General features: G+C 35.8%; 20 non-coding genes and 1 pseudogene across 20 annotated transcripts; all 21 read left to right on the top strand.

Annotated features, from left to right (window-relative positions):
* The first annotated feature begins 302 nt into the window (after positions 1–302).
* On the top strand, positions 303–495 carry LOC139509641 (U2 spliceosomal RNA). Its single transcript, XR_011661779.1, has one exon. It is a non-coding gene; the product is annotated as a U2 spliceosomal RNA (small nuclear RNA).
* A 989-nt stretch (positions 496–1484) lies between these two features.
* On the top strand, positions 1485–1677 carry LOC139509640 (U2 spliceosomal RNA). The gene has a single exon (XR_011661778.1). It is a non-coding gene; the product is annotated as a U2 spliceosomal RNA (small nuclear RNA).
* Positions 1678–2665: 988 nt separating this feature from the next.
* Positions 2666–2858, top strand: LOC139509639 (U2 spliceosomal RNA). Its single transcript, XR_011661777.1, has one exon. It is a non-coding gene; the product is annotated as a U2 spliceosomal RNA (small nuclear RNA).
* A 987-nt stretch (positions 2859–3845) lies between these two features.
* Positions 3846–4038, top strand: LOC139509638 (U2 spliceosomal RNA). Its single transcript, XR_011661776.1, has one exon. It is a non-coding gene; the product is annotated as a U2 spliceosomal RNA (small nuclear RNA).
* Positions 4039–5024: 986 nt separating this feature from the next.
* LOC139509637 (U2 spliceosomal RNA) lies at positions 5025–5217 on the top strand. The gene has a single exon (XR_011661775.1). It is a non-coding gene; the product is annotated as a U2 spliceosomal RNA (small nuclear RNA).
* Positions 5218–6203: 986 nt separating this feature from the next.
* Positions 6204–6396, top strand: LOC139509635 (U2 spliceosomal RNA). Its single transcript, XR_011661773.1, has one exon. It is a non-coding gene; the product is annotated as a U2 spliceosomal RNA (small nuclear RNA).
* A 986-nt stretch (positions 6397–7382) lies between these two features.
* On the top strand, positions 7383–7575 carry LOC139509634 (U2 spliceosomal RNA). The gene has a single exon (XR_011661772.1). It is a non-coding gene; the product is annotated as a U2 spliceosomal RNA (small nuclear RNA).
* Positions 7576–10279: 2704 nt separating this feature from the next.
* On the top strand, positions 10280–10491 carry LOC139509642 (U2 spliceosomal RNA; annotated as a pseudogene).
* A 986-nt stretch (positions 10492–11477) lies between these two features.
* Positions 11478–11670, top strand: LOC139509633 (U2 spliceosomal RNA). Its single transcript, XR_011661771.1, has one exon. It is a non-coding gene; the product is annotated as a U2 spliceosomal RNA (small nuclear RNA).
* Positions 11671–12656: 986 nt separating this feature from the next.
* On the top strand, positions 12657–12849 carry LOC139509631 (U2 spliceosomal RNA). Its single transcript, XR_011661770.1, has one exon. It is a non-coding gene; the product is annotated as a U2 spliceosomal RNA (small nuclear RNA).
* Positions 12850–13835: 986 nt separating this feature from the next.
* On the top strand, positions 13836–14028 carry LOC139509630 (U2 spliceosomal RNA). The gene has a single exon (XR_011661769.1). It is a non-coding gene; the product is annotated as a U2 spliceosomal RNA (small nuclear RNA).
* Positions 14029–15014: 986 nt separating this feature from the next.
* LOC139509629 (U2 spliceosomal RNA) lies at positions 15015–15207 on the top strand. The gene has a single exon (XR_011661768.1). It is a non-coding gene; the product is annotated as a U2 spliceosomal RNA (small nuclear RNA).
* Positions 15208–16193: 986 nt separating this feature from the next.
* Positions 16194–16386, top strand: LOC139509628 (U2 spliceosomal RNA). Its single transcript, XR_011661767.1, has one exon. It is a non-coding gene; the product is annotated as a U2 spliceosomal RNA (small nuclear RNA).
* A 986-nt stretch (positions 16387–17372) lies between these two features.
* On the top strand, positions 17373–17565 carry LOC139509627 (U2 spliceosomal RNA). Its single transcript, XR_011661766.1, has one exon. It is a non-coding gene; the product is annotated as a U2 spliceosomal RNA (small nuclear RNA).
* A 986-nt stretch (positions 17566–18551) lies between these two features.
* LOC139509626 (U2 spliceosomal RNA) lies at positions 18552–18744 on the top strand. The gene has a single exon (XR_011661765.1). It is a non-coding gene; the product is annotated as a U2 spliceosomal RNA (small nuclear RNA).
* Positions 18745–19730: 986 nt separating this feature from the next.
* On the top strand, positions 19731–19923 carry LOC139509625 (U2 spliceosomal RNA). Its single transcript, XR_011661764.1, has one exon. It is a non-coding gene; the product is annotated as a U2 spliceosomal RNA (small nuclear RNA).
* A 986-nt stretch (positions 19924–20909) lies between these two features.
* LOC139509648 (U2 spliceosomal RNA) lies at positions 20910–21102 on the top strand. The gene has a single exon (XR_011661782.1). It is a non-coding gene; the product is annotated as a U2 spliceosomal RNA (small nuclear RNA).
* A 986-nt stretch (positions 21103–22088) lies between these two features.
* On the top strand, positions 22089–22281 carry LOC139509647 (U2 spliceosomal RNA). The gene has a single exon (XR_011661781.1). It is a non-coding gene; the product is annotated as a U2 spliceosomal RNA (small nuclear RNA).
* A 986-nt stretch (positions 22282–23267) lies between these two features.
* Positions 23268–23460, top strand: LOC139509646 (U2 spliceosomal RNA). Its single transcript, XR_011661780.1, has one exon. It is a non-coding gene; the product is annotated as a U2 spliceosomal RNA (small nuclear RNA).
* Positions 23461–24446: 986 nt separating this feature from the next.
* LOC139509636 (U2 spliceosomal RNA) lies at positions 24447–24639 on the top strand. Its single transcript, XR_011661774.1, has one exon. It is a non-coding gene; the product is annotated as a U2 spliceosomal RNA (small nuclear RNA).
* A 986-nt stretch (positions 24640–25625) lies between these two features.
* Positions 25626–25818, top strand: LOC139509624 (U2 spliceosomal RNA). The gene has a single exon (XR_011661763.1). It is a non-coding gene; the product is annotated as a U2 spliceosomal RNA (small nuclear RNA).
* Positions 25819–26746: the final 928 nt, after the last annotated feature.

The following is a 26746-nucleotide window of genomic DNA, read 5'->3' as shown; positions in this document are numbered from 1 at the left end:
GAATCAACATGATCATGTTATTTCGTTCGATTAAGATTAAATACGTATACGTATGTTATACGTTTAAAAATATATTCTGGCGACTTGCCGTATTTCACAAGCCGCTTTTTATTTTCACACCCGTTTTGTCATGCAGAAATCGTTTCATGCTGTCAGGTATTTGAAGCAAAGCAAGATCTCGTGTTTCGTGTGCTTTTTGTATATAAATTTGCAAAATTTGTGTAGCTTTGGTTAAAATTAAAACACCGTGTTTGAGTAAGAAATAGGATTTGTAGGCTTTGGAAACTCGGAAAGATTTGAGTATCGCTTCTCGGCCTTTTGGCTAAGATCAAAGTGTAGTATCTGTTCTTATCAGCTTAATATCTGATACGTACCCCATGTGGGTACTTCGATATTAAACTGATTTTTGCAACTAGGTGAGATGTTAGGTGCTTGCACCGCTCTTGCCACGAGTTGGCCTGGTATTGCAGTACCTCCAGGATCGGCTCACTCCCCCTGTTTGGGGAGAAAATTAAAATAGAAAAATAGCTTTCCCTTCAATAGCCTGCGAAACAGCCCCAGTAAAATATTCTCTAATGCTTTTCACTGAGCACTACATGTGTACTTTTTCTATATATCTTTCTTATTTAAGGAGTTTGCGTAAATTGTATAGTTTTTACTCATTGTTGTAAATCATTCTACTTCTCGTGCATGTAAAATAAGTTGCATTTTCTTTTTTTTCTTTTTTATGTCTGTTCTCTAAAAAGTTCTTTTCTTTTCTTGTAATGTAATATTTTTGTTGTCGCTTGCTTGTATTTATAACAGCACATGTCAGTGTATTAATGTATTCTCGTTCCTAAAAAGAAACTCTATAAATTTTTAGCGTTACGGAAAAAACGCGGGGAAAAGAATTACGTCCCCTTCTACTGTTTCAATCATCGTTAATAGCGACGTCGCCTCAGAACGAGGGCAAACGATGGAAACTGCAGTCGGCCGGTAAGTTTTTTCCTCCTTCTGAAATTTATTTAAAAATTGCTGTACCGGTCAATTCCTTTAAAAAATAGAACAGGTGAACTGTTTATGTTTGTGTTAACTAAACGAGACAGTGAAAAGTCCGTGCTGATTGTGAAAAAGCGTTGAATTTATTTTCTGATTAATGAAATTTCCTAGGCTTTAAAAAACTGCGTTCGTCGGACCTAGGATGAATCAACATGATCATGTTATTTCGTTCGATTAAGATTAAATACGTATACGTATGTTATACGTTTAAAAATATATTCTGGCGACTTGCCGTATTTCACAAGCCGCTTTTTATTTTCACACCCGTTTTGTCATGCAGAAATCGTTTCATGCTGTCAGGTATTTGAAGCAAAGCAAGATCTCGTGTTTCGTGTGCTTTTTGTATATAAATTTGCAAAATTTGTGTAGCTTTGGTTAAAATTAAAACACCGTGTTTGAGTAAGAAATAGGATTTGTAGGCTTTGGAAACTCGGAAAGATTTGAGTATCGCTTCTCGGCCTTTTGGCTAAGATCAAAGTGTAGTATCTGTTCTTATCAGCTTAATATCTGATACGTACCCCATGTGGGTACTTCGATATTAAACTGATTTTTGCAACTAGGTGAGATGTTAGGTGCTTGCACCGCTCTTGCCACGAGTTGGCCTGGTATTGCAGTACCTCCAGGATCGGCTCACTCCCCCTGTTTGGGGAGAAAATTAAAATAGAAAAATAGCTTTCCCTTCAATAGCCTGCGAAACAGCCCCAGTAAAATATTCTCTAATGCTTTTCACTGAGCACTACATGTGTACTTTTTCTATATATCTTTCTTATTTAAGGAGTTTGCGTAAATTGTATAGTTTTACTCATTGTTGTAAATCATTCTACTTCTCGTGCATGTAAAATAAGTTGCATTTTCTTTTTTTTCTTTTTTATGTCTGTTCTCTAAAAAGTTCTTTTCTTTTCTTGTAATGTAATATTTTTGTTGTCGCTTGCTTGTATTTATAACAGCACATGTCAGTGTATTAATGTATTCTCGTTCCTAAAAAGAAACTCTATAAATTTTTAGCGTTACGGAAAAACGCGGGGAAAAGAATTACGTCCCCTTCTACTGTTTCAATCATCGTTAATAGCGACGTCGCCTCAGAACGAGGGCAAACGATGGAAACTGCAGTCGGCCGGTAAGTTTTTTTCCTCCTTCTGAAATTTATTTAAAAATTGCTGTACCGGTCAATTCCTTTAAAAAATAGAACAGGTGAACTGTTTATGTTTGTGTTAACTAAACGAGACAGTGAAAAGTCCGTGCTGATTGTGAAAAAAGCGTTGAATTTATTTTCTGATTAATGAAATTTCCTAGGCTTTAAAAACTGCGTTCGTCGGACCTAGGATGAATCAACATGATCATGTTATTTCGTTCGATTAAGATTAAATACGTATACGTATGTTATACGTTTAAAAATATATTCTGGCGACTTGCCGTATTTCACAAGCCGCTTTTTATTTTCACACCCGTTTTGTCATGCAGAAATCGTTTCATGCTGTCAGGTATTTGAAGCAAAGCAAGATCTCGTGTTTCGTGTGCTTTTTGTATATAAATTTGCAAAATTTGTGTAGCTTTGGTTAAAATTAAAACACCGTGTTTGAGTAAGAAATAGGATTTGTAGGCTTTGGAAACTCGGAAAGATTTGAGTATCGCTTCTCGGCCTTTTGGCTAAGATCAAAGTGTAGTATCTGTTCTTATCAGCTTAATATCTGATACGTACCCCATGTGGGTACTTCGATATTAAACTGATTTTTGCAACTAGGTGAGATGTTAGGTGCTTGCACCGCTCTTGCCACGAGTTGGCCTGGTATTGCAGTACCTCCAGGATCGGCTCACTCCCCCTGTTTGGGGGAGAAAATTAAAATAGAAAAATAGCTTTCCCTTCAATAGCCTGCGAAACAGCCCCAGTAAAATATTCTCTAATGCTTTTCACTGAGCACTACATGTGTACTTTTTCTATATATCTTTCTTATTTAAGGAGTTTGCGTAAATTGTATAGTTTTACTCATTGTTGTAAATCATTCTACTTCTCGTGCATGTAAAATAAGTTGCATTTTCTTTTTTTTCTTTTTTATGTCTGTTCTCTAAAAAGTTCTTTTCTTTTCTTGTAATGTAATATTTTTGTTGTCGCTTGCTTGTATTTATAACAGCACATGTCAGTGTATTAATGTATTCTCGTTCCTAAAAAGAAACTCTATAAATTTTTAGCGTTACGGAAAAACGCGGGGAAAAGAATTACGTCCCCTTCTACTGTTTCAATCATCGTTAATAGCGACGTCGCCTCAGAACGAGGGCAAACGATGGAAACTGCAGTCGGCCGGTAAGTTTTTTCCTCCTTCTGAAATTTATTTAAAAATTGCTGTACCGGTCAATTCCTTTAAAAAATAGAACAGGTGAACTGTTTATGTTTGTGTTAACTAAACGAGACAGTGAAAAGTCCGTGCTGATTGTGAAAAAGCGTTGAATTTATTTTCTGATTAATGAAATTTCCTAGGCTTTAAAAACTGCGTTCGTCGGACCTAGGATGAATCAACATGATCATGTTATTTCGTTCGATTAAGATTAAATACGTATACGTATGTTATACGTTTAAAAATATATTCTGGCGACTTGCCGTATTTCACAAGCCGCTTTTTATTTTCACACCCGTTTTGTCATGCAGAAATCGTTTCATGCTGTCAGGTATTTGAAGCAAAGCAAGATCTCGTGTTTCGTGTGCTTTTTGTATATAAATTTGCAAAATTTGTGTAGCTTTGGTTAAAATTAAAACACCGTGTTTGAGTAAGAAATAGGATTTGTAGGCTTTGGAAACTCGGAAAGATTTGAGTATCGCTTCTCGGCCTTTTGGCTAAGATCAAAGTGTAGTATCTGTTCTTATCAGCTTAATATCTGATACGTACCCCATGTGGGTACTTCGATATTAAACTGATTTTTGCAACTAGGTGAGATGTTAGGTGCTTGCACCGCTCTTGCCACGAGTTGGCCTGGTATTGCAGTACCTCCAGGATCGGCTCACTCCCCCTGTTTGGGGAGAAAATTAAAATAGAAAAATAGCTTTCCCTTCAATAGCCTGCGAAACAGCCCCAGTAAAATATTCTCTAATGCTTTTCACTGAGCACTACATGTGTACTTTTTCTATATATCTTTCTTATTTAAGGAGTTTGCGTAAATTGTATAGTTTTACTCATTGTTGTAAATCATTCTACTTCTCGTGCATGTAAAATAAGTTGCATTTTCTTTTTTTTCTTTTTTATGTCTGTTCTCTAAAAAGTTCTTTTCTTTTCTTGTAATGTAATATTTTTGTTGTCGCTTGCTTGTATTTATAACAGCACATGTCAGTGTATTAATGTATTCTCGTTCCTAAAAAGAAACTCTATAAATTTTTAGCGTTACGGAAAAACGCGGGGAAAAGAATTACGTCCCCTTCTACTGTTTCAATCATCGTTAATAGCGACGTCGCCTCAGAACGAGGGCAAACGATGGAAACTGCAGTCGGCCGGTAAGTTTTTTCCTCCTTCTGAAATTTATTTAAAAATTGCTGTACCGGTCAATTCCTTTAAAAAATAGAACAGGTGAACTGTTTATGTTTGTGTTAACTAAACGAGACAGTGAAAAGTCCGTGCTGATTGTGAAAAAGCGTTGAATTTATTTTCTGATTAATGAAATTTCCTAGGCTTTAAAAACTGCGTTCGTCGGACCTAGGATGAATCAACATGATCATGTTATTTCGTTCGATTAAGATTAAATACGTATACGTATGTTATACGTTTAAAAATATATTCTGGCGACTTGCCGTATTTCACAAGCCGCTTTTTATTTTCACACCCGTTTTGTCATGCAGAAATCGTTTCATGCTGTCAGGTATTTGAAGCAAAGCAAGATCTCGTGTTTCGTGTGCTTTTTGTATATAAATTTGCAAAATTTGTGTAGCTTTGGTTAAAATTAAAACACCGTGTTTGAGTAAGAAATAGGATTTGTAGGCTTTGGAAACTCGGAAAGATTTGAGTATCGCTTCTCGGCCTTTTGGCTAAGATCAAAGTGTAGTATCTGTTCTTATCAGCTTAATATCTGATACGTACCCCATGTGGGTACTTCGATATTAAACTGATTTTTGCAACTAGGTGAGATGTTAGGTGCTTGCACCGCTCTTGCCACGAGTTGGCCTGGTATTGCAGTACCTCCAGGATCGGCTCACTCCCCCTGTTTGGGGAGAAAATTAAAATAGAAAAATAGCTTTCCCTTCAATAGCCTGCGAAACAGCCCCAGTAAAATATTCTCTAATGCTTTTCACTGAGCACTACATGTGTACTTTTTCTATATATCTTTCTTATTTAAGGAGTTTGCGTAAATTGTATAGTTTTACTCATTGTTGTAAATCATTCTACTTCTCGTGCATGTAAAATAAGTTGCATTTTCTTTTTTTTCTTTTTTATGTCTGTTCTCTAAAAAGTTCTTTTCTTTTCTTGTAATGTAATATTTTTGTTGTCGCTTGCTTGTATTTATAACAGCACATGTCAGTGTATTAATGTATTCTCGTTCCTAAAAAGAAACTCTATAAATTTTTAGCGTTACGGAAAAACGCGGGGAAAAGAATTACGTCCCCTTCTACTGTTTCAATCATCGTTAATAGCGACGTCGCCTCAGAACGAGGGCAAACGATGGAAACTGCAGTCGGCCGGTAAGTTTTTTCCTCCTTCTGAAATTTATTTAAAAATTGCTGTACCGGTCAATTCCTTTAAAAAATAGAACAGGTGAACTGTTTATGTTTGTGTTAACTAAACGAGACAGTGAAAAGTCCGTGCTGATTGTGAAAAAGCGTTGAATTTATTTTCTGATTAATGAAATTTCCTAGGCTTTAAAAACTGCGTTCGTCGGACCTAGGATGAATCAACATGATCATGTTATTTCGTTCGATTAAGATTAAATACGTATACGTATGTTATACGTTTAAAAATATATTCTGGCGACTTGCCGTATTTCACAAGCCGCTTTTTATTTTCACACCCGTTTTGTCATGCAGAAATCGTTTCATGCTGTCAGGTATTTGAAGCAAAGCAAGATCTCGTGTTTCGTGTGCTTTTTGTATATAAATTTGCAAAATTTGTGTAGCTTTGGTTAAAATTAAAACACCGTGTTTGAGTAAGAAATAGGATTTGTAGGCTTTGGAAACTCGGAAAGATTTGAGTATCGCTTCTCGGCCTTTTGGCTAAGATCAAAGTGTAGTATCTGTTCTTATCAGCTTAATATCTGATACGTACCCCATGTGGGTACTTCGATATTAAACTGATTTTTGCAACTAGGTGAGATGTTAGGTGCTTGCACCGCTCTTGCCACGAGTTGGCCTGGTATTGCAGTACCTCCAGGATCGGCTCACTCCCCCTGTTTGGGGAGAAAATTAAAATAGAAAAATAGCTTTCCCTTCAATAGCCTGCGAAACAGCCCCAGTAAAATATTCTCTAATGCTTTTCACTGAGCACTACATGTGTACTTTTTCTATATATCTTTCTTATTTAAGGAGTTTGCGTAAATTGTATAGTTTTACTCATTGTTGTAAATCATTCTACTTCTCGTGCATGTAAAATAAGTTGCATTTTCTTTTTTTTCTTTTTTATGTCTGTTCTCTAAAAAGTTCTTTTCTTTTCTTGTAATGTAATATTTTTGTTGTCGCTTGCTTGTATTTATAACAGCACATGTCAGTGTATTAATGTATTCTCGTTCCTAAAAAGAAACTCTATAAATTTTTAGCGTTACGGAAAAACGCGGGGAAAAGAATTACGTCCCCTTCTACTGTTTCAATCATCGTTAATAGCGACGTCGCCTCAGAACGAGGGCAAACGATGGAAACTGCAGTCGGCCGGTAAGTTTTTTCCTCCTTCTGAAATTTATTTAAAAATTGCTGTACCGGTCAATTCCTTTAAAAAATAGAACAGGTGAACTGTTTATGTTTGTGTTAACTAAACGAGACAGTGAAAAGTCCGTGCTGATTGTGAAAAAGCGTTGAATTTATTTTCTGATTAATGAAATTTCCTAGGCTTTAAAAACTGCGTTCGTCGGACCTAGGATGAATCAACATGATCATGTTATTTCGTTCGATTAAGATTAAATACGTATACGTATGTTATACGTTTAAAAATATATTCTGGCGACTTGCCGTATTTCACAAGCCGCTTTTTATTTTCACACCCGTTTTGTCATGCAGAAATCGTTTCATGCTGTCAGGTATTTGAAGCAAAGCAAGATCTCGTGTTTCGTGTGCTTTTTGTATATAAATTTGCAAAATTTGTGTAGCTTTGGTTAAAATTAAAACACCGTGTTTGAGTAAGAAATAGGATTTGTAGGCTTTGGAAACTCGGAAAGATTTGAGTATCGCTTCTCGGCCTTTTGGCTAAGATCAAAGTGTAGTATCTGTTCTTATCAGCTTAATATCTGATACGTACCCCATGTGGGTACTTCGATATTAAACTGATTTTTGCAACTAGGTGAGATGTTAGGTGCTTGCACCGCTCTTGCCACGAGTTGGCCTGGTATTGCAGTACCTCCAGGATCGGCTCACTCCCCCTGTTTGGGGAGAAAATTAAAATAGAAAAATAGCTTTCCCTTCAATAGCCTGCGAAACAGCCCCAGTAAAATATTCTCTAATGCTTTTCACTGAGCACTACATGTGTACTTTTTCTATATATCTTTCTTATTTAAGGAGTTTGCGTAAATTGTATAGTTTTACTCATTGTTGTAAATCATTCTACTTCTCGTGCATGTAAAATAAGTTGCATTTTCTTTTTTTTCTTTTTTATGTCTGTTCTCTAAAAAGTTCTTTTCTTTTCTTGTAATGTAATATTTTTGTTGTCGCTTGCTTGTATTTATAACAGCACATGTCAGTGTATTAATGTATTCTCGTTCCTAAAAAGAAACTCTATAAATTTTTAGCGTTACGGAAAAACGCGGGGAAAAGAATTACGTCCCCTTCTACTGTTTCAATCATCGTTAATAGCGACGTCGCCTCAGAACGAGGGCAAACGATGGAAACTGCAGTCGGCCGGTAAGTTTTTTCCTCCTTCTGAAATTTATTTAAAAATTGCTGTACCGGTCAATTCCTTTAAAAAATAGAACAGGTGAACTGTTTATGTTTGTGTTAACTAAACGAGACAGTGAAAAGTCCGTGCTGATTGTGAAAAAGCGTTGAATTTATTTTCTGATTAATGAAATTTCCTAGGCTTTAAAAACTGCGTTCGTCGGACCTAGGATGAATCAACATGATCATGTTATTTCGTTCGATTAAGATTAAATACGTATACGTATGTTATACGTTTAAAAATATATTCTGGCGACTTGCCGTATTTCACAAGCCGCTTTTTATTTTCACACCCGTTTTGTCATGCAGAAATCGTTTCATGCTGTCAGGTATTTGAAGCAAAGCAAGATCTCGTGTTTCGTGTGCTTTTTGTATATAAATTTGCAAAATTTGTGTAGCTTTGGTTAAAATTAAAACACCGTGTTTGAGTAAGAAATAGGATTTGTAGGCTTTGGAAACTCGGAAAGATTTGAGTATCGCTTCTCGGCCTTTTGGCAAAGATTAAAGCGAGTGAAAAGTTAAAGTTAAAAGTTAAAGTGTTAAAATGGATTTAGTAGATTATGGATTACTTAGATGCAGTGCGAAGTTTTCGTTTACGGATGGCTCACCAGTTAACACACGTACTTGGATTATCCGTGCATTAAAGAACATTGTTAACCCGGATGATGTGACAGCGATTTTCAAGGTGGATATTGGTGGTGTTTGGTATACAACCTTTACTACTGAAGATATTGCTGATAAAGTGATTAATTCGGACTTTACGTCGTTAGATACCAGAGTTGCAGTAAGCCGTGCAGACACAAGAACAGTATTATTGAAAGTTTTGTGGCTTCCAGTGTGGTTAAAGCTAACTGCAGTTGAATCGTTTTTAGAACAGTATGGCAAAATAGTTAGTTGTTCACGTGAAACGGAGAAATCCGAAGGAATAACGTTTGCTAATGGGAACATTAAAGTTGCATTGGAGATTTCAGAGAAGGATGTACAATCGTTACCATACCGTACTAGTATAGCAGGTAAAGACTGTCTACTTACCGTGGTGGGTAGGGCACCGTTATGCCTGAAGTGTAGAACCGTTGGACATATTCGTAAGAACTGTCCGTCAGGCAAAAAGGCAACAGTTCCGTTGGAAGCAGTCTCGGTTCCGGAGACTCAAAACAGTGACATTAGTGATGATACACCGGTAGATATGCAGGTTACACAGGATACTTCCCCCGTTACAAAGGATACGACACAGGAGACCGTGGATACGTCACAAGAGACCGTGGATACCGAAAAGTCCTCGTCTGTTTCCAAGTTATGGTCCGATATCGCGACAGATCCGGACGATCTTTCTGGAGAAGTACAGTACAAAGTTGTTAGTGGTAAAAAGCGAAAAGTGACTGATGTTAAAAGGGAAACATACCAACTGGTTTTACTTAATACTTCAGAAGGGAAAGTTATACCGGTATTAGGTCGTGTAAATGACCAGAATAAGTTCGTTTCGTCTATACTCAGTGATAAGGAATTACGGGATATAATTGGTAAAGAATCGGACAGGCATAAACATAAACAGTTAATATTAGACAGTTTACAAGCAGATTTTAATATTGTAGTACATGAAAATTATTGTAATTATAAATCAGCACTTTCTGATGGTTTTCTTTAAAGTCTAAAGTAATATGGAATTTGACATGTATTTATTACATGTAGTATTTAAAACAGTTCAGTTTAGAAATTTAAAGGTGAAAGTATTTATCGTAGCATACATGACAATGCATTATGGACTTTAGTGGGTTGTGTATGTACGATATTGATTTTGATGTTAAATGTAATCACTATGTATTGTGTATTTTGATTTTGTTAAAGGTAAACATTATAGGTAAAATTTATCGTATGATGTTTATTTATAGTTAAAGTTAAATATATTACTAGTTTACAAAAACTGGTTTTAGTTATAAAGGTAAATTCTTTAAAGGAAAGTTTATATATAGATTTGTAAAAGGAATTCAAAACACTTTGTTGTTTATTTATAAATTGGGGGGGTTTCAGTAATTATTTAGGGATTTTGAAAATAGATTTCATGTAAATTTATTTTTGGTAATTTCATTTAAATCTAAAAGTATTTGATTATCACTAATTTCCGGAACTTATTTAATATTGAGTTACAATCGTATTATCTGTGATATATGATTTTAACTATTGATTGTATTCAATATAGTATTTGATATATATTATTAATAAAATGTTTGAAATATAAAATAAAAAAAAAGTATCTGTTCTTATCAGCTTAATATCTGATACGTACCCCATGTGGGTACTTCGATATTAAACTGATTTTTGCAACTAGGTGAGATGTTAGGTGCTTGCACCGCTCTTGCCACGAGTTGGCCTGGTATTGCAGTACCTCCAGGATCGGCTCACTCCCCCTGTTTGGGGAGAAAATTAAAATAGAAAAATAGCTTTCCCTTCAATAGCCTGCGAAACAGCCCCAGTAAAATATTCTCTAATGCTTTTCACTGAGCACTACATGTGTACTTTTTCTATATATCTTTCTTATTTAAGGAGTTTGCGTAAATTGTATAGTTTTACTCATTGTTGTAAATCATTCTACTTCTCGTGCATGTAAAATAAGTTGCATTTTCTTTTTTTTCTTTTTTATGTCTGTTCTCTAAAAAGTTCTTTTCTTTTCTTGTAATGTAATATTTTTGTTGTCGCTTGCTTGTATTTATAACAGCACATGTCAGTGTATTAATGTATTCTCGTTCCTAAAAAGAAACTCTATAAATTTTTAGCGTTACGGAAAAACGCGGGGAAAAGAATTACGTCCCCTTCTACTGTTTCAATCATCGTTAATAGCGACGTCGCCTCAGAACGAGGGCAAACGATGGAAACTGCAGTCGGCCGGTAAGTTTTTTCCTCCTTCTGAAATTTATTTAAAAATTGCTGTACCGGTCAATTCCTTTAAAAAATAGAACAGGTGAACTGTTTATGTTTGTGTTAACTAAACGAGACAGTGAAAAGTCCGTGCTGATTGTGAAAAAGCGTTGAATTTATTTTCTGATTAATGAAATTTCCTAGGCTTTAAAAACTGCGTTCGTCGGACCTAGGATGAATCAACATGATCATGTTATTTCGTTCGATTAAGATTAAATACGTATACGTATGTTATACGTTTAAAAATATATTCTGGCGACTTGCCGTATTTCACAAGCCGCTTTTTATTTTCACACCCGTTTTGTCATGCAGAAATCGTTTCATGCTGTCAGGTATTTGAAGCAAAGCAAGATCTCGTGTTTCGTGTGCTTTTTGTATATAAATTTGCAAAATTTGTGTAGCTTTGGTTAAAATTAAAACACCGTGTTTGAGTAAGAAATAGGATTTGTAGGCTTTGGAAACTCGGAAAGATTTGAGTATCGCTTCTCGGCCTTTTGGCTAAGATCAAAGTGTAGTATCTGTTCTTATCAGCTTAATATCTGATACGTACCCCATGTGGGTACTTCGATATTAAACTGATTTTTGCAACTAGGTGAGATGTTAGGTGCTTGCACCGCTCTTGCCACGAGTTGGCCTGGTATTGCAGTACCTCCAGGATCGGCTCACTCCCCCTGTTTGGGGAGAAAATTAAAATAGAAAAATAGCTTTCCCTTCAATAGCCTGCGAAACAGCCCCAGTAAAATATTCTCTAATGCTTTTCACTGAGCACTACATGTGTACTTTTTCTATATATCTTTCTTATTTAAGGAGTTTGCGTAAATTGTATAGTTTTACTCATTGTTGTAAATCATTCTACTTCTCGTGCATGTAAAATAAGTTGCATTTTCTTTTTTTTCTTTTTTATGTCTGTTCTCTAAAAAGTTCTTTTCTTTTCTTGTAATGTAATATTTTTGTTGTCGCTTGCTTGTATTTATAACAGCACATGTCAGTGTATTAATGTATTCTCGTTCCTAAAAAGAAACTCTATAAATTTTTAGCGTTACGGAAAAACGCGGGGAAAAGAATTACGTCCCCTTCTACTGTTTCAATCATCGTTAATAGCGACGTCGCCTCAGAACGAGGGCAAACGATGGAAACTGCAGTCGGCCGGTAAGTTTTTTCCTCCTTCTGAAATTTATTTAAAAATTGCTGTACCGGTCAATTCCTTTAAAAAATAGAACAGGTGAACTGTTTATGTTTGTGTTAACTAAACGAGACAGTGAAAAGTCCGTGCTGATTGTGAAAAAGCGTTGAATTTATTTTCTGATTAATGAAATTTCCTAGGCTTTAAAAACTGCGTTCGTCGGACCTAGGATGAATCAACATGATCATGTTATTTCGTTCGATTAAGATTAAATACGTATACGTATGTTATACGTTTAAAAATATATTCTGGCGACTTGCCGTATTTCACAAGCCGCTTTTTATTTTCACACCCGTTTTGTCATGCAGAAATCGTTTCATGCTGTCAGGTATTTGAAGCAAAGCAAGATCTCGTGTTTCGTGTGCTTTTTGTATATAAATTTGCAAAATTTGTGTAGCTTTGGTTAAAATTAAAACACCGTGTTTGAGTAAGAAATAGGATTTGTAGGCTTTGGAAACTCGGAAAGATTTGAGTATCGCTTCTCGGCCTTTTGGCTAAGATCAAAGTGTAGTATCTGTTCTTATCAGCTTAATATCTGATACGTACCCCATGTGGGTACTTCGATATTAAACTGATTTTTGCAACTAGGTGAGATGTTAGGTGCTTGCACCGCTCTTGCCACGAGTTGGCCTGGTATTGCAGTACCTCCAGGATCGGCTCACTCCCCCTGTTTGGGGAGAAAATTAAAATAGAAAAATAGCTTTCCCTTCAATAGCCTGCGAAACAGCCCCAGTAAAATATTCTCTAATGCTTTTCACTGAGCACTACATGTGTACTTTTTCTATATATCTTTCTTATTTAAGGAGTTTGCGTAAATTGTATAGTTTTACTCATTGTTGTAAATCATTCTACTTCTCGTGCATGTAAAATAAGTTGCATTTTCTTTTTTTTCTTTTTTATGTCTGTTCTCTAAAAAGTTCTTTTCTTTTCTTGTAATGTAATATTTTTGTTGTCGCTTGCTTGTATTTATAACAGCACATGTCAGTGTATTAATGTATTCTCGTTCCTAAAAAGAAACTCTATAAATTTTTAGCGTTACGGAAAAACGCGGGGAAAAGAATTACGTCCCCTTCTACTGTTTCAATCATCGTTAATAGCGACGTCGCCTCAGAACGAGGGCAAACGATGGAAACTGCAGTCGGCCGGTAAGTTTTTTCCTCCTTCTGAAATTTATTTAAAAATTGCTGTACCGGTCAATTCCTTTAAAAAATAGAACAGGTGAACTGTTTATGTTTGTGTTAACTAAACGAGACAGTGAAAAGTCCGTGCTGATTGTGAAAAAGCGTTGAATTTATTTTCTGATTAATGAAATTTCCTAGGCTTTAAAAACTGCGTTCGTCGGACCTAGGATGAATCAACATGATCATGTTATTTCGTTCGATTAAGATTAAATACGTATACGTATGTTATACGTTTAAAAATATATTCTGGCGACTTGCCGTATTTCACAAGCCGCTTTTTATTTTCACACCCGTTTTGTCATGCAGAAATCGTTTCATGCTGTCAGGTATTTGAAGCAAAGCAAGATCTCGTGTTTCGTGTGCTTTTTGTATATAAATTTGCAAAATTTGTGTAGCTTTGGTTAAAATTAAAACACCGTGTTTGAGTAAGAAATAGGATTTGTAGGCTTTGGAAACTCGGAAAGATTTGAGTATCGCTTCTCGGCCTTTTGGCTAAGATCAAAGTGTAGTATCTGTTCTTATCAGCTTAATATCTGATACGTACCCCATGTGGGTACTTCGATATTAAACTGATTTTTGCAACTAGGTGAGATGTTAGGTGCTTGCACCGCTCTTGCCACGAGTTGGCCTGGTATTGCAGTACCTCCAGGATCGGCTCACTCCCCCTGTTTGGGGAGAAAATTAAAATAGAAAAATAGCTTTCCCTTCAATAGCCTGCGAAACAGCCCCAGTAAAATATTCTCTAATGCTTTTCACTGAGCACTACATGTGTACTTTTTCTATATATCTTTCTTATTTAAGGAGTTTGCGTAAATTGTATAGTTTTACTCATTGTTGTAAATCATTCTACTTCTCGTGCATGTAAAATAAGTTGCATTTTCTTTTTTTTCTTTTTTATGTCTGTTCTCTAAAAAGTTCTTTTCTTTTCTTGTAATGTAATATTTTTGTTGTCGCTTGCTTGTATTTATAACAGCACATGTCAGTGTATTAATGTATTCTCGTTCCTAAAAAGAAACTCTATAAATTTTTAGCGTTACGGAAAAACGCGGGGAAAAGAATTACGTCCCCTTCTACTGTTTCAATCATCGTTAATAGCGACGTCGCCTCAGAACGAGGGCAAACGATGGAAACTGCAGTCGGCCGGTAAGTTTTTTCCTCCTTCTGAAATTTATTTAAAAATTGCTGTACCGGTCAATTCCTTTAAAAAATAGAACAGGTGAACTGTTTATGTTTGTGTTAACTAAACGAGACAGTGAAAAGTCCGTGCTGATTGTGAAAAAGCGTTGAATTTATTTTCTGATTAATGAAATTTCCTAGGCTTTAAAAACTGCGTTCGTCGGACCTAGGATGAATCAACATGATCATGTTATTTCGTTCGATTAAGATTAAATACGTATACGTATGTTATACGTTTAAAAATATATTCTGGCGACTTGCCGTATTTCACAAGCCGCTTTTTATTTTCACACCCGTTTTGTCATGCAGAAATCGTTTCATGCTGTCAGGTATTTGAAGCAAAGCAAGATCTCGTGTTTCGTGTGCTTTTTGTATATAAATTTGCAAAATTTGTGTAGCTTTGGTTAAAATTAAAACACCGTGTTTGAGTAAGAAATAGGATTTGTAGGCTTTGGAAACTCGGAAAGATTTGAGTATCGCTTCTCGGCCTTTTGGCTAAGATCAAAGTGTAGTATCTGTTCTTATCAGCTTAATATCTGATACGTACCCCATGTGGGTACTTCGATATTAAACTGATTTTTGCAACTAGGTGAGATGTTAGGTGCTTGCACCGCTCTTGCCACGAGTTGGCCTGGTATTGCAGTACCTCCAGGATCGGCTCACTCCCCCTGTTTGGGGAGAAAATTAAAATAGAAAAATAGCTTTCCCTTCAATAGCCTGCGAAACAGCCCCAGTAAAATATTCTCTAATGCTTTTCACTGAGCACTACATGTGTACTTTTTCTATATATCTTTCTTATTTAAGGAGTTTGCGTAAATTGTATAGTTTTACTCATTGTTGTAAATCATTCTACTTCTCGTGCATGTAAAATAAGTTGCATTTTCTTTTTTTTCTTTTTTATGTCTGTTCTCTAAAAAGTTCTTTTCTTTTCTTGTAATGTAATATTTTTGTTGTCGCTTGCTTGTATTTATAACAGCACATGTCAGTGTATTAATGTATTCTCGTTCCTAAAAAGAAACTCTATAAATTTTTAGCGTTACGGAAAAACGCGGGGAAAAGAATTACGTCCCCTTCTACTGTTTCAATCATCGTTAATAGCGACGTCGCCTCAGAACGAGGGCAAACGATGGAAACTGCAGTCGGCCGGTAAGTTTTTTCCTCCTTCTGAAATTTATTTAAAAATTGCTGTACCGGTCAATTCCTTTAAAAAATAGAACAGGTGAACTGTTTATGTTTGTGTTAACTAAACGAGACAGTGAAAAGTCCGTGCTGATTGTGAAAAAGCGTTGAATTTATTTTCTGATTAATGAAATTTCCTAGGCTTTAAAAACTGCGTTCGTCGGACCTAGGATGAATCAACATGATCATGTTATTTCGTTCGATTAAGATTAAATACGTATACGTATGTTATACGTTTAAAAATATATTCTGGCGACTTGCCGTATTTCACAAGCCGCTTTTTATTTTCACACCCGTTTTGTCATGCAGAAATCGTTTCATGCTGTCAGGTATTTGAAGCAAAGCAAGATCTCGTGTTTCGTGTGCTTTTTGTATATAAATTTGCAAAATTTGTGTAGCTTTGGTTAAAATTAAAACACCGTGTTTGAGTAAGAAATAGGATTTGTAGGCTTTGGAAACTCGGAAAGATTTGAGTATCGCTTCTCGGCCTTTTGGCTAAGATCAAAGTGTAGTATCTGTTCTTATCAGCTTAATATCTGATACGTACCCCATGTGGGTACTTCGATATTAAACTGATTTTTGCAACTAGGTGAGATGTTAGGTGCTTGCACCGCTCTTGCCACGAGTTGGCCTGGTATTGCAGTACCTCCAGGATCGGCTCACTCCCCCTGTTTGGGGAGAAAATTAAAATAGAAAAATAGCTTTCCCTTCAATAGCCTGCGAAACAGCCCCAGTAAAATATTCTCTAATGCTTTTCACTGAGCACTACATGTGTACTTTTTCTATATATCTTTCTTATTTAAGGAGTTTGCGTAAATTGTATAGTTTTACTCATTGTTGTAAATCATTCTACTTCTCGTGCATGTAAAATAAGTTGCATTTTCTTTTTTTTCTTTTTTATGTCTGTTCTCTAAAAAGTTCTTTTCTTTTCTTGTAATGTAATATTTTTGTTGTCGCTTGCTTGTATTTATAACAGCACATGTCAGTGTATTAATGTATTCTCGTTCCTAAAAAGAAACTCTATAAATTTTTAGCGTTACGGAAAAACGCGGGGAAAAGAATTACGTCCCCTTCTACTGTTTCAATCATCGTTAATAGCGACGTCGCCTCAGAACGAGGGCAAACGATGGAAACTGCAGTCGGCCGGTAAGTTTTTTCCTCCTTCTGAAATTTATTTAAAAATTGCTGTACCGGTCAATTCCTTTAAAAAATAGAACAGGTGAACTGTTTATGTTTGTGTTAACTAAACGAGACAGTGAAAAGTCCGTGCTGATTGTGAAAAAGCGTTGAATTTATTTTCTGATTAATGAAATTTCCTAGGCTTTAAAAACTGCGTTCGTCGGACCTAGGATGAATCAACATGATCATGTTATTTCGTTCGATTAAGATTAAATACGTATACGTATGTTATACGTTTAAAAATATATTCTGGCGACTTGCCGTATTTCACAAGCCGCTTTTTATTTTCACACCCGTTTTGTCATGCAGAAATCGTTTCATGCTGTCAGGTATTTGAAGCAAAGCAAGATCTCGTGTTTCGTGTGCTTTTTGTATATAAATTTGCAAAATTTGTGTAGCTTTGGTTAAAATTAAAACACCGTGTTTGAGTAAGAAATAGGATTTGTAGGCTTTGGAAACTCGGAAAGATTTGAGTATCGCTTCTCGGCCTTTTGGCTAAGATCAAAGTGTAGTATCTGTTCTTATCAGCTTAATATCTGATACGTACCCCATGTGGGTACTTCGATATTAAACTGATTTTTGCAACTAGGTGAGATGTTAGGTGCTTGCACCGCTCTTGCCACGAGTTGGCCTGGTATTGCAGTACCTCCAGGATCGGCTCACTCCCCCTGTTTGGGGAGAAAATTAAAATAGAAAAATAGCTTTCCCTTCAATAGCCTGCGAAACAGCCCCAGTAAAATATTCTCTAATGCTTTTCACTGAGCACTACATGTGTACTTTTTCTATATATCTTTCTTATTTAAGGAGTTTGCGTAAATTGTATAGTTTTACTCATTGTTGTAAATCATTCTACTTCTCGTGCATGTAAAATAAGTTGCATTTTCTTTTTTTTCTTTTTTATGTCTGTTCTCTAAAAAGTTCTTTTCTTTTCTTGTAATGTAATATTTTTGTTGTCGCTTGCTTGTATTTATAACAGCACATGTCAGTGTATTAATGTATTCTCGTTCCTAAAAAGAAACTCTATAAATTTTTAGCGTTACGGAAAAACGCGGGGAAAAGAATTACGTCCCCTTCTACTGTTTCAATCATCGTTAATAGCGACGTCGCCTCAGAACGAGGGCAAACGATGGAAACTGCAGTCGGCCGGTAAGTTTTTTCCTCCTTCTGAAATTTATTTAAAAATTGCTGTACCGGTCAATTCCTTTAAAAAATAGAACAGGTGAACTGTTTATGTTTGTGTTAACTAAACGAGACAGTGAAAAGTCCGTGCTGATTGTGAAAAAGCGTTGAATTTATTTTCTGATTAATGAAATTTCCTAGGCTTTAAAAACTGCGTTCGTCGGACCTAGGATGAATCAACATGATCATGTTATTTCGTTCGATTAAGATTAAATACGTATACGTATGTTATACGTTTAAAAATATATTCTGGCGACTTGCCGTATTTCACAAGCCGCTTTTTATTTTCACACCCGTTTTGTCATGCAGAAATCGTTTCATGCTGTCAGGTATTTGAAGCAAAGCAAGATCTCGTGTTTCGTGTGCTTTTTGTATATAAATTTGCAAAATTTGTGTAGCTTTGGTTAAAATTAAAACACCGTGTTTGAGTAAGAAATAGGATTTGTAGGCTTTGGAAACTCGGAAAGATTTGAGTATCGCTTCTCGGCCTTTTGGCTAAGATCAAAGTGTAGTATCTGTTCTTATCAGCTTAATATCTGATACGTACCCCATGTGGGTACTTCGATATTAAACTGATTTTTGCAACTAGGTGAGATGTTAGGTGCTTGCACCGCTCTTGCCACGAGTTGGCCTGGTATTGCAGTACCTCCAGGATCGGCTCACTCCCCCTGTTTGGGGAGAAAATTAAAATAGAAAAATAGCTTTCCCTTCAATAGCCTGCGAAACAGCCCCAGTAAAATATTCTCTAATGCTTTTCACTGAGCACTACATGTGTACTTTTTCTATATATCTTTCTTATTTAAGGAGTTTGCGTAAATTGTATAGTTTTACTCATTGTTGTAAATCATTCTACTTCTCGTGCATGTAAAATAAGTTGCATTTTCTTTTTTTTCTTTTTTATGTCTGTTCTCTAAAAAGTTCTTTTCTTTTCTTGTAATGTAATATTTTTGTTGTCGCTTGCTTGTATTTATAACAGCACATGTCAGTGTATTAATGTATTCTCGTTCCTAAAAAGAAACTCTATAAATTTTTAGCGTTACGGAAAAACGCGGGGAAAAGAATTACGTCCCCTTCTACTGTTTCAATCATCGTTAATAGCGACGTCGCCTCAGAACGAGGGCAAACGATGGAAACTGCAGTCGGCCGGTAAGTTTTTTCCTCCTTCTGAAATTTATTTAAAAATTGCTGTACCGGTCAATTCCTTTAAAAAATAGAACAGGTGAACTGTTTATGTTTGTGTTAACTAAACGAGACAGTGAAAAGTCCGTGCTGATTGTGAAAAAGCGTTGAATTTATTTTCTGATTAATGAAATTTCCTAGGCTTTAAAAACTGCGTTCGTCGGACCTAGGATGAATCAACATGATCATGTTATTTCGTTCGATTAAGATTAAATACGTATACGTATGTTATACGTTTAAAAATATATTCTGGCGACTTGCCGTATTTCACAAGCCGCTTTTTATTTTCACACCCGTTTTGTCATGCAGAAATCGTTTCATGCTGTCAGGTATTTGAAGCAAAGCAAGATCTCGTGTTTCGTGTGCTTTTTGTATATAAATTTGCAAAATTTGTGTAGCTTTGGTTAAAATTAAAACACCGTGTTTGAGTAAGAAATAGGATTTGTAGGCTTTGGAAACTCGGAAAGATTTGAGTATCGCTTCTCGGCCTTTTGGCTAAGATCAAAGTGTAGTATCTGTTCTTATCAGCTTAATATCTGATACGTACCCCATGTGGGTACTTCGATATTAAACTGATTTTTGCAACTAGGTGAGATGTTAGGTGCTTGCACCGCTCTTGCCACGAGTTGGCCTGGTATTGCAGTACCTCCAGGATCGGCTCACTCCCCCTGTTTGGGGAGAAAATTAAAATAGAAAAATAGCTTTCCCTTCAATAGCCTGCGAAACAGCCCCAGTAAAATATTCTCTAATGCTTTTCACTGAGCACTACATGTGTACTTTTTCTATATATCTTTCTTATTTAAGGAGTTTGCGTAAATTGTATAGTTTTACTCATTGTTGTAAATCATTCTACTTCTCGTGCATGTAAAATAAGTTGCATTTTCTTTTTTTTCTTTTTTATGTCTGTTCTCTAAAAAGTTCTTTTCTTTTCTTGTAATGTAATATTTTTGTTGTCGCTTGCTTGTATTTATAACAGCACATGTCAGTGTATTAATGTATTCTCGTTCCTAAAAAGAAACTCTATAAATTTTTAGCGTTACGGAAAAACGCGGGGAAAAGAATTACGTCCCCTTCTACTGTTTCAATCATCGTTAATAGCGACGTCGCCTCAGAACGAGGGCAAACGATGGAAACTGCAGTCGGCCGGTAAGTTTTTTCCTCCTTCTGAAATTTATTTAAAAATTGCTGTACCGGTCAATTCCTTTAAAAAATAGAACAGGTGAACTGTTTATGTTTGTGTTAACTAAACGAGACAGTGAAAAGTCCGTGCTGATTGTGAAAAAGCGTTGAATTTATTTTCTGATTAATGAAATTTCCTAGGCTTTAAAAACTGCGTTCGTCGGACCTAGGATGAATCAACATGATCATGTTATTTCGTTCGATTAAGATTAAATACGTATACGTATGTTATACGTTTAAAAATATATTCTGGCGACTTGCCGTATTTCACAAGCCGCTTTTTATTTTCACACCCGTTTTGTCATGCAGAAATCGTTTCATGCTGTCAGGTATTTGAAGCAAAGCAAGATCTCGTGTTTCGTGTGCTTTTTGTATATAAATTTGCAAAATTTGTGTAGCTTTGGTTAAAATTAAAACACCGTGTTTGAGTAAGAAATAGGATTTGTAGGCTTTGGAAACTCGGAAAGATTTGAGTATCGCTTCTCGGCCTTTTGGCTAAGATCAAAGTGTAGTATCTGTTCTTATCAGCTTAATATCTGATACGTACCCCATGTGGGTACTTCGATATTAAACTGATTTTTGCAACTAGGTGAGATGTTAGGTGCTTGCACCGCTCTTGCCACGAGTTGGCCTGGTATTGCAGTACCTCCAGGATCGGCTCACTCCCCCTGTTTGGGGAGAAAATTAAAATAGAAAAATAGCTTTCCCTTCAATAGCCTGCGAAACAGCCCCAGTAAAATATTCTCTAATGCTTTTCACTGAGCACTACATGTGTACTTTTTCTATATATCTTTCTTATTTAAGGAGTTTGCGTAAATTGTATAGTTTTACTCATTGTTGTAAATCATTCTACTTCTCGTGCATGTAAAATAAGTTGCATTTTCTTTTTTTTCTTTTTTATGTCTGTTCTCTAAAAAGTTCTTTTCTTTTCTTGTAATGTAATATTTTTGTTGTCGCTTGCTTGTATTTATAACAGCACATGTCAGTGTATTAATGTATTCTCGTTCCTAAAAAGAAACTCTATAAATTTTTAGCGTTACGGAAAAACGCGGGGAAAAGAATTACGTCCCCTTCTACTGTTTCAATCATCGTTAATAGCGACGTCGCCTCAGAACGAGGGCAAACGATGGAAACTGCAGTCGGCCGGTAAGTTTTTTCCTCCTTCTGAAATTTATTTAAAAATTGCTGTACCGGTCAATTCCTTTAAAAAATAGAACAGGTGAACTGTTTATGTTTGTGTTAACTAAACGAGACAGTGAAAAGTCCGTGCTGATTGTGAAAAAGCGTTGAATTTATTTTCTGATTAATGAAATTTCCTAGGCTTTAAAAACTGCGTTCGTCGGACCTAGGATGAATCAACATGATCATGTTATTTCGTTCGATTAAGATTAAATACGTATACGTATGTTATACGTTTAAAAATATATTCTGGCGACTTGCCGTATTTCACAAGCCGCTTTTTATTTTCACACCCGTTTTGTCATGCAGAAATCGTTTCATGCTGTCAGGTATTTGAAGCAAAGCAAGATCTCGTGTTTCGTGTGCTTTTTGTATATAAATTTGCAAAATTTGTGTAGCTTTGGTTAAAATTAAAACACCGTGTTTGAGTAAGAAATAGGATTTGTAGGCTTTGGAAACTCGGAAAGATTTGAGTATCGCTTCTCGGCCTTTTGGCTAAGATCAAAGTGTAGTATCTGTTCTTATCAGCTTAATATCTGATACGTACCCCATGTGGGTACTTCGATATTAAACTGATTTTTGCAACTAGGTGAGATGTTAGGTGCTTGCACCGCTCTTGCCACGAGTTGGCCTGGTATTGCAGTACCTCCAGGATCGGCTCACTCCCCCTGTTTGGGGAGAAAATTAAAATAGAAAAATAGCTTTCCCTTCAATAGCCTGCGAAACAGCCCCAGTAAAATATTCTCTAATGCTTTTCACTGAGCACTACATGTGTACTTTTTCTATATATCTTTCTTATTTAAGGAGTTTGCGTAAATTGTATAGTTTTACTCATTGTTGTAAATCATTCTACTTCTCGTGCATGTAAAATAAGTTGCATTTTCTTTTTTTTCTTTTTTATGTCTGTTCTCTAAAAAGTTCTTTTCTTTTCTTGTAATGTAATATTTTTGTTGTCGCTTGCTTGTATTTATAACAGCACATGTCAGTGTATTAATGTATTCTCGTTCCTAAAAAGAAACTCTATAAATTTTTAGCGTTACGGAAAAACGCGGGGAAAAGAATTACGTCCCCTTCTACTGTTTCAATCATCGTTAATAGCGACGTCGCCTCAGAACGAGGGCAAACGATGGAAACTGCAGTCGGCCGGTAAGTTTTTTCCTCCTTCTGAAATTTATTTAAAAATTGCTGTACCGGTCAATTCCTTTAAAAAATAGAACAGGTGAACTGTTTATGTTTGTGTTAACTAAACGAGACAGTGAAAAGTCCGTGCTGATTGTGAAAAAGCGTTGAATTTATTTTCTGATTAATGAAATTTCCTAGGCTTTAAAAACTGCGTTCGTCGGACCTAGGATGAATCAACATGATCATGTTATTTCGTTCGATTAAGATTAAATACGTATACGTATGTTATACGTTTAAAAATATATTCTGGCGACTTGCCGTATTTCACAAGCCGCTTTTTATTTTCACACCCGTTTTGTCATGCAGAAATCGTTTCATGCTGTCAGGTATTTGAAGCAAAGCAAGATCTCGTGTTTCGTGTGCTTTTTGTATATAAATTTGCAAAATTTGTGTAGCTTTGGTTAAAATTAAAACACCGTGTTTGAGTAAGAAATAGGATTTGTAGGCTTTGGAAACTCGGAAAGATTTGAGTATCGCTTCTCGGCCTTTTGGCTAAGATCAAAGTGTAGTATCTGTTCTTATCAGCTTAATATCTGATACGTACCCCATGTGGGTACTTCGATATTAAACTGATTTTTGCAACTAGGTGAGATGTTAGGTGCTTGCACCGCTCTTGCCACGAGTTGGCCTGGTATTGCAGTACCTCCAGGATCGGCTCACTCCCCCTGTTTGGGGAGAAAATTAAAATAGAAAAATAGCTTTCCCTTCAATAGCCTGCGAAACAGCCCCAGTAAAATATTCTCTAATGCTTTTCACTGAGCACTACATGTGTACTTTTTCTATATATCTTTCTTATTTAAGGAGTTTGCGTAAATTGTATAGTTTTACTCATTGTTGTAAATCATTCTACTTCTCGTGCATGTAAAATAAGTTGCATTTTCTTTTTTTTCTTTTTTATGTCTGTTCTCTAAAAAGTTCTTTTCTTTTCTTGTAATGTAATATTTTTGTTGTCGCTTGCTTGTATTTATAACAGCACATGTCAGTGTATTAATGTATTCTCGTTCCTAAAAAGAAACTCTATAAATTTTTAGCGTTACGGAAAAACGCGGGGAAAAGAATTACGTCCCCTTCTACTGTTTCAATCATCGTTAATAGCGACGTCGCCTCAGAACGAGGGCAAACGATGGAAACTGCAGTCGGCCGGTAAGTTTTTTCCTCCTTCTGAAATTTATTTAAAAATTGCTGTACCGGTCAATTCCTTTAAAAAATAGAACAGGTGAACTGTTTATGTTTGTGTTAACTAAACGAGACAGTGAAAAGTCCGTGCTGATTGTGAAAAAGCGTTGAATTTATTTTCTGATTAATGAAATTTCCTAGGCTTTAAAAACTGCGTTCGTCGGACCTAGGATGAATCAACATGATCATGTTATTTCGTTCGATTAAGATTAAATACGTATACGTATGTTATACGTTTAAAAATATATTCTGGCGACTTGCCGTATTTCACAAGCCGCTTTTTATTTTCACACCCGTTTTGTCATGCAGAAATCGTTTCATGCTGTCAGGTATTTGAAGCAAAGCAAGATCTCGTGTTTCGTGTGCTTTTTGTATATAAATTTGCAAAATTTGTGTAGCTTTGGTTAAAATTAAAACACCGTGTTTGAGTAAGAAATAGGATTTGTAGGCTTTGGAAACTCGGAAAGATTTGAGTATCGCTTCTCGGCCTTTTGGCTAAGATCAAAGTGTAGTATCTGTTCTTATCAGCTTAATATCTGATACGTACCCCATGTGGGTACTTCGATATTAAACTGATTTTTGCAACTAGGTGAGATGTTAGGTGCTTGCACCGCTCTTGCCACGAGTTGGCCTGGTATTGCAGTACCTCCAGGATCGGCTCACTCCCCCTGTTTGGGGAGAAAATTAAAATAGAAAAATAGCTTTCCCTTCAATAGCCTGCGAAACAGCCCCAGTAAAATATTCTCTAATGCTTTTCACTGAGCACTACATGTGTACTTTTTCTATATATCTTTCTTATTTAAGGAGTTTGCGTAAATTGTATAGTTTTACTCATTGTTGTAAATCATTCTACTTCTCGTGCATGTAAAATAAGTTGCATTTTCTTTTTTTTCTTTTTTATGTCTGTTCTCTAAAAAGTTCTTTTCTTTTCTTGTAATGTAATATTTTTGTTGTCGCTTGCTTGTATTTATAACAGCACATGTCAGTGTATTAATGTATTCTCGTTCCTAAAAAGAAACTCTATAAATTTTTAGCGTTACGGAAAAACGCGGGGAAAAGAATTACGTCCCCTTCTACTGTTTCAATCATCGTTAATAGCGACGTCGCCTCAGAACGAGGGCAAACGATGGAAACTGCAGTCGGCCGGTAAGTTTTTTCCTCCTTCTGAAATTTATTTAAAAATTGCTGTACCGGTCAATTCCTTTAAAAAATAGAACAGGTGAACTGTTTATGTTTGTGTTAACTAAACGAGACAGTGAAAAGTCCGTGCTGATTGTGAAAAAGCGTTGAATTTATTTTCTGATTAATGAAATTTCCTAGGCTTTAAAAACTGCGTTCGTCGGACCTAGGATGAATCAACATGATCATGTTATTTCGTTCGATTAAGATTAAATACGTATACGTATGTTATACGTTTAAAAATATATTCTGGCGACTTGCCGTATTTCACAAGCCGCTTTTTATTTTCACACCCGTTTTGTCATGCAGAAATCGTTTCATGCTGTCAGGTATTTGAAGCAAAGCAAGATCTCGTGTTTCGTGTGCTTTTTGTATATAAATTTGCAAAATTTGTGTAGCTTTGGTTAAAATTAAAACACCGTGTTTGAGTAAGAAATAGGATTTGTAGGCTTTGGAAACTCGGAAAGATTTGAGTATCGCTTCTCGGCCTTTTGGCTAAGATCAAAGTGTAGTATCTGTTCTTATCAGCTTAATATCTGATACGTACCCCATGTGGGTACTTCGATATTAAACTGATTTTTGCAACTAGGTGAGATGTTAGGTGCTTGCACCGCTCTTGCCACGAGTTGGCCTGGTATTGCAGTACCTCCAGGATCGGCTCACTCCCCCTGTTTGGGGAGAAAATTAAAATAGAAAAATAGCTTTCCCTTCAATAGCCTGCGAAACAGCCCCAGTAAAATATTCTCTAATGCTTTTCACTGAGCACTACATGTGTACTTTTTCTATATATCTTTCTTATTTAAGGAGTTTGCGTAAATTGTATAGTTTTACTCATTGTTGTAAATCATTCTACTTCTCGTGCATGTAAAATAAGTTGCATTTTCTTTTTTTTCTTTTTTATGTCTGTTCTCTAAAAAGTTCTTTTCTTTTCTTGTAATGTAATATTTTTGTTGTCGCTTGCTTGTATTTATAACAGCACATGTCAGTGTATTAATGTATTCTCGTTCCTAAAAAGAAACTCTATAAATTTTTAGCGTTACGGAAAAACGCGGGGAAAAGAATTACGTCCCCTTCTACTGTTTCAATCATCGTTAATAGCGACGTCGCCTCAGAACGAGGGCAAACGATGGAAACTGCAGTCGGCCGGTAAGTTTTTTCCTCCTTCTGAAATTTATTTAAAAATTGCTGTACCGGTCAATTCCTTTAAAAAATAGAACAGGTGAACTGTTTATGTTTGTGTTAACTAAACGAGACAGTGAAAAGTCCGTGCTGATTGTGAAAAAGCGTTGAATTTATTTTCTGATTAATGAAATTTCCTAGGCTTTAAAAACTGCGTTCGTCGGACCTAGGATGAATCAACATGATCATGTTATTTCGTTCGATTAAGATTAAATACGTATACGTATGTTATACGTTTAAAAATATATTCTGGCGACTTGCCGTATTTCACAAGCCGCTTTTTATTTTCACACCCGTTTTGTCATGCAGAAATCGTTTCATGCTGTCAGGTATTTGAAGCAAAGCAAGATCTCGTGTTTCGTGTGCTTTTTGTATATAAATTTGCAAAATTTGTGTAGCTTTGGTTAAAATTAAAAC

Source organism: Mytilus edulis, unplaced genomic scaffold (assembly GCF_963676685.1).
Source record: "Mytilus edulis unplaced genomic scaffold, xbMytEdul2.2 SCAFFOLD_1228, whole genome shotgun sequence".
Taxonomy (NCBI): Eukaryota; Metazoa; Mollusca; class Bivalvia; order Mytilida; family Mytilidae; genus Mytilus; species Mytilus edulis.
This window is presented reverse-complemented; position numbering and strand designations above follow the sequence as displayed.